The 5,868-nt window shown below is 43.2% G+C and overlaps 1 long non-coding RNA gene across 1 annotated transcript in view; it reads right to left on the minus strand.

Annotated features, from left to right (window-relative positions):
- Positions 1 to 3,029: 3,029 nt before the first annotated feature.
- Positions 3,030 to 5,868, minus strand: part of LOC116099110 — a 6,710-nt gene continuing 3,871 nt past the window's right edge. Inside the window, exon 4 of the long non-coding RNA XR_004122084.1 lies at positions 3,030 to 3,422. This is a non-coding gene — a long non-coding RNA (uncharacterized LOC116099110). The remainder of the gene's footprint in view (positions 3,423 to 5,868) is intronic.

Below are 5,868 nucleotides of genomic sequence, written 5' to 3' on the forward strand. Positions count from 1 at the left end.
ACACATCAAATATCAGACATCTGTCAGCACTGGGACAAGAAAAACTATCCCCAGTGTGGGTCTTCACTGTCTCTGGGGCTGAACTAAAGTCTCCAGGGCAACACAGAGCTGCCGAGACAAAAAGCCTCAGATGCTGAGCACTGAGCAGGAGAAAGGAGCTGGTGCTGCCTCTGCAGAGCAGCAGAGACAGGCAGGATGGCAGGGCAGGGACTCAGGGGGTTCAGTGCATGGGGGACACTGCTGTCTCTCCCACTCTGCCTTCTTTTTCTGACATTAGAACTGTTCTCATTCGCCATTTCGGTGCTGTATCTCAGACTGGGAAAATCATTCTCCTAAAGCTAAGAGCTTTAAAGCCAACTCCTCAATCAGTACAACAGAGTATGAGCTACACCTGGCCAACAAGACGGTGTAAAGATTAGAGAGACGGGGGCAGAGGGGGTTGGGGGAGATTGTATGTGAGCTGTGTGGTCTGTGTCTGGAGACTGCTGTGTGACACCAATGGAATCTGTCCTTTTAATGGACTAATTCATTTTGGTGACATATGGGTCAGTGCCTCAAAATAGTCAAGCACAAGTAGTGATGGGGACAATTCTTATAGATTTATCCTATGTATCCCAAAGGGCAACTTTAGGACAAATATCTATGACCTCTTTGCCAGCAAAAAAAAAAAAAACCTGCCCATGGTGAACACTCTCACCAGAACATAAGGTATTTCACAGGGCATGACATTTAGTGTGGTGATCCCATCTGTAAATTACTTTCCCAGTGGTATGCAGTATGCATATACCTTGTTAGGAACAGCTTCAACTTGTGGAAAAGCAGGTAGGGCCCAGCACTGCTCCCTAGGTAGGCAAGAACTAATGTCCGTGCTGATAGGAGAGAGTAGAACAATTCTGCATTATACATCCCCTAAGTAAAAGGAGTTTAACACTTGCTATTTCATGAGATTTTAAATGTCACTGGAAGTGAGCACCAGAAAAACATTGGAAGCTTTATTTTTGGTTCAAGTTCACCAAAGACTACCAATCAGCAGGTGGAATGTTTACTGCCAGCCTTGCCTGGGATATAGAATACACACATCAGCAAAGCTACAGAGTAGAACTGTAAGATGAAAGTTGTATCAGATACAGTGAAGGTGCATCAAGACTTCAGGAAAGAATAAAGTGCAGACCTGAGAGATTGTCAGTCCATAAAGTGCTTTCCAGGCAGCGTGAAGACCTGAACTATAGACCCAGAACCCAAGTATCAATAATGATGATAATAATAATAGTAATAAAAACAAAGCAGGAAAGTTGTGCACACTTGTAATCCCAGCACTGGGAAGGAAGAGACAGGCTGGTCCCTAGTAGATGCTGGCCAGCAAGAATTACCAAAGGGGTGAATTTCAATGCCAATGAAAGTTTCTCTCAGAAAAACTGAGGTAATCCACAACTGAAGAATAACACCTAAAGTTGATGACTGAGCTCCATACTAACATGCACACACACACAAGTGCAATGAAGTCCTGGAAATGTTAAGCCTTCACTATATGAGAAGGATGTGGTGATTGTGCTCCATGGTTCTTGGGGTATTCTGTGCGAACAAATCAAACCATGTTGGACATACCCACGTCGAGAAGACTTTTCTGAGATATGAACTATAAGCCTAAAATGTTTTCTTTCTCTCTGCAGAAGAAGAAAGAAGAGGAAGTGGCCAAGGATATGAATTGAAAAACTTAAACCACTTTGTCTCGGGATTTCATCAAGGTAGACTCTAATCCAACTAGGCCAACTGTTGCTGATGCAGAACCCCTGCAAAGACATACTTTGATACATTATAGTCATCCACTAAGGCTAAAGTTCCTTAAATAGAAAACACCCCAACAATCCACTGCTGGTACATGGTATAGAAGAGTCATATGGAGATGTAACTTGGGCCAGGAAAAGGACCATTTAAAAAGATGTGGCCCCCAGCATATTGGCATCTCCCTTCTAGGATGAAGAAGTGTTATTCTAAAGGAATCCTCCAGCACATCAACACCAGCCTCTCTGGCTATAGAGGACACCATGCTAGCAAGTCCAGGTAAGTCACTACTGGTTTCTGACTTGGAAAAATCTTGTGTAGAGGTGGTCCTCATTTCATCTGTGAGCCCATGAAGTCAGCAATTCACACACTTCCAGATATAGGTGAGAATCAGCATTCTTTGGCTTTGAGCCTGTGCACTGGGCAGTTTTCACACTTGCAAAATAACAATGGAAGTTCAAGAAAAAAAAAATGCTCAGTTCCATTCAAAAGGGAGAAATAAGCAAGAAGGGAGTAACTAATACCAGTGGAGTGCAGCACTTTGTCCACAATGGCTTTGCCAGAACACCCAATGCTCTCACAGTTCAAGTCTCAAGACTGCAGCTTTGCCAGGCTGCAGATGGACACTGATCAGCATGTAGTTTCTGGTTCTCAATAGACTGGCATACTCCTATACTTTCTGTTAGATACTGTGTGAAGATTTTCTTTTGAGACAGTCTCTGTATTGGCCCTGAGACCGGCTACAGCACCCTCTGATATCTAAGTGAAGTTCTTCTGGGCCAACAGCTCTTAAGACAATTGGCCTACATGGCTGAGCATTCCCATATCAGGCTTTCTGCAAGGAAGAAGCTCTGCAATGTTGGTAGTTTGGCTCAGTATGTGTCTGAAATGCACAGACCAGGAAAACCACTTACAAGAGTCTCAATCTGAGGCTAGAGACCTGATGACCCAGCACAAGTCCACAACCCAAATTCTAGAGTCTAGCAGACCTGCAGTTCTGATGTCTAAGGACAGAAGAAGGGTGTGTCTGTCCTTGCAGAGACAAAGAAAAATCTCATTTTTTCTGCTTGTCCCATGCAGCTCCCACTGGCTGTAAGATGTCCACCCATGTTAAGAGTGAGCCTTGCCCACAGAGCCCAGGCACCCACATACCAGTTTCCTTAGAAATTTCTCATGGTCATGTCCATTAATAATGTTCCATCCAGTCAGGCTGACACTAAATTCCATGATCACGACATCCAGTAAGCTGTGGTCAAAGGTTGGAGAAGAGACTTTATGCCACTTTGTGGTGTCATCAGGAAAGAGCATCATGGGAGAAATCCCAACGACTTAGCAGTTTTCTCATGTTCTCATTTTATAACTGGATTTTTTAAACTAGCAAGTTATGAATTGAAAGAAATATCACTCTGCCCAAGTAGAGGGTTCCACTCACATAAACATGGCACACCACTGTTCTGTGTACACAACAAAGGAAAAGAAATAAAAGTCATGTCATCAGTCAGGACAGAGATAATAAGGCATGTTGGTCCTTCCTGAGCCACTTGGAAGTTCATTGTTGTCACTCTCCTTCCTAGAAATCCACAATAGCCGTGTATCTAGGAAGCAGTGGGAGCAGAAATGGGTTCTCTCAGCTTTGCCACCTGCATAATAAATGGAACAGAACATTTAAAAATAAATTCTATGGTACCTTGAAGTTACGTTACAATGAAACAGAATGAAGACTAGATAGGCCAGAGTACAGATGAAATATAGATCATACAGCCAATGGAGTAGGTTGCACATGCTACAATGTGCATGCCAAATGAACCTTGCAGAAGTGATTAGCAATTAGTGAAAAGGCCAGGCAAATTAGTTAAAAGAGCATACATTACATGTTATTTGTATAAGACACCTAGAACTGGCAAATTCATATAGAGACTGAAAGCAGAGAGTACTAGGGGCTAGAGACTGGGGAGGAGGAGAATAATGTTTAATGGTCACAAAATTTCAGTTCAGGAGGATGAACTATGTTTAGGCACACCTAGTAAACATTACCATTCCATTCATCCCTCTACTGCATCTAGTCTGTGTGAGTACATTTCTCTGTGTGTGTGAATGTAAGTGTGTATGTGCACACACTCAGGTAAAGGCCTAGGATCAACCTTAAGTGTCCTTCCTCAGGAGCCATCCATCTAGCTTGCTTCTGGAGACAAATGTCTCTCAATGACCTGGAGCGCAATGAACAAATAGTATAGTGGCCAATCAGCCACATGATCTTCCTTCCTGTTTAAATCTTTCTGGTTGAACTAGCAAATACTGCCCTGGTACCCCTTCTTTCCTATGGGAAATGGTATTTCAACACAAATGCTCAGGCTTGCAGGATAAACTTACTGTCTGAGATAGTTCCCCAACCCTATTGTTTTTTATTAGATGTTCTCTTTATTTACAATATCTCCTTTCCCAGGTTTCCCTTTTAAAGAAAAATAAAATAAGAAAAAAATTAAAAAAAAAAAAAACTAAAACTAAAACAATCCCGTTCCCTTCCCTCTTCCCCCTGCTCATCACCCCACTCTTTCCCACTTCTTGTCCCTGGCATTCCCCTACACTGGGGCATAGAACCTTCACAGGGCCAAGATCCTCTCCTCCCATTGATGACCAACTTGGCCATCCTCTACTATACTCATGCTGCTGGAGCCATGAGTCCCACCATGTGTACTCTTTGGTTGGAGTTTTAGTCCCTGGGAGCTCTGAGGGTACTAATTAGTTCATATTGTTGTTCGTGCTAAGGGGCTGCAAACCCTTCAGCTCCTTGGGTCCTTTCTCTAGCTCCTTCTTTGGTGACCCTGTACTCAGTCCAATGGATGGCTGTGAGCCTCTACTTCTGTATTAGTCGGGTACTGTCAGAGCCTCTCAGAACACAGCTATATCAGGCTCCTGTCAGCCAGCACTTGCTGGTATCCACAATAGTGTCTGGATTTGATGATTGAATATGGGGAGGATTCCCAGGTGGAGCAGTCTCTGGATTGTCCTTCCTTCGGTCTCTGCTCCATAGCTTGTCTCTGAAAATCCTTCCATCCCCAACCCTATTTTAAGTTAAAAGAGTCTACAGCCTTGAACTCATGATCCTCCTGCCTCAGTCTCAAAACCCAACCTCCATTTGAGACAGCAAATATAAACATGTAACAGGATAACTGTTAGGTTACCTGTCAAAATTACATCAACCACATCAGCCAAGGGTGGAAACCTCTGAATTCTCAAAGAACTACAACAAAAAAATGTTAACAGTAAGAGAAAGTTCTGGGAAGGAGGAGATGACTTGGTGCTTAAGAGTGCCCACTATGCAAGCATGAGGACCTGAGTTCAGATCTCAGCACCTAGGGAACAATTCCAGTGGCCCATGTGTGCCTGTGGCCCATGTGTGCCTGTAGCTCAGCACTGAGCAAAGAGCATCACTGGGGCGGCTTCCTGACTAAGCCTAGCAGAAAACAAAACAAAACAAAACAAAACAAAACAAAACAAAAACAATAGCTCTGTGATAGCTATTCTTGATTGTCACCTTGACTACCTCTAACTAAATTAACTAAAATCCTGGCAGGTGGGTACACCTGTGAAAGATTTTTCTTAATTAAATCATTTTATGTAGGAAAATCCAACCTAAGTCTAAATCTTTTGAGGTGGGAGGATAAACCTTAAAGCTGAGCCACATCTTCTGTGTGGCCTATTTAAAAGACGTGGAGGAAGAAAGATTTAGCTCTTTGCCTGCTTGCTCTTGCTGGCAAGTTTGTTCCTTCACTAGCATTAAATCCTGTTTTCTTTGGGATTACAGTGTGCACTGAAGATCAACTGAGACAAGCAGCCTCGGGTCTTAGGCCTTTTCCCTTGGTACATAGCTATTGTTGAACTAGCGCAACTACAGCCTGTAAGTCATTCTAATAAATTATTTAGAGAGAGAGAGAAGAGAGAGAAGAGAGAGAAGGAGAGAGGGGGAGAGGGAGAAGGAGGGAGACAGAAAGACACGACATTCCTTCTATCAATTCTGTTCCTCTAGAGAACTCTAAACTTTCAAGTTCAGGAGGGAGAAAACCTCTCTAAGAAAACAGGGGCAAA

The sequence above is a fragment of the Mastomys coucha genome, unplaced genomic scaffold (genome assembly GCF_008632895.1).
Source record: "Mastomys coucha isolate ucsf_1 unplaced genomic scaffold, UCSF_Mcou_1 pScaffold20, whole genome shotgun sequence".
NCBI classification, from domain to species: domain Eukaryota; kingdom Metazoa; phylum Chordata; class Mammalia; order Rodentia; family Muridae; genus Mastomys; species Mastomys coucha.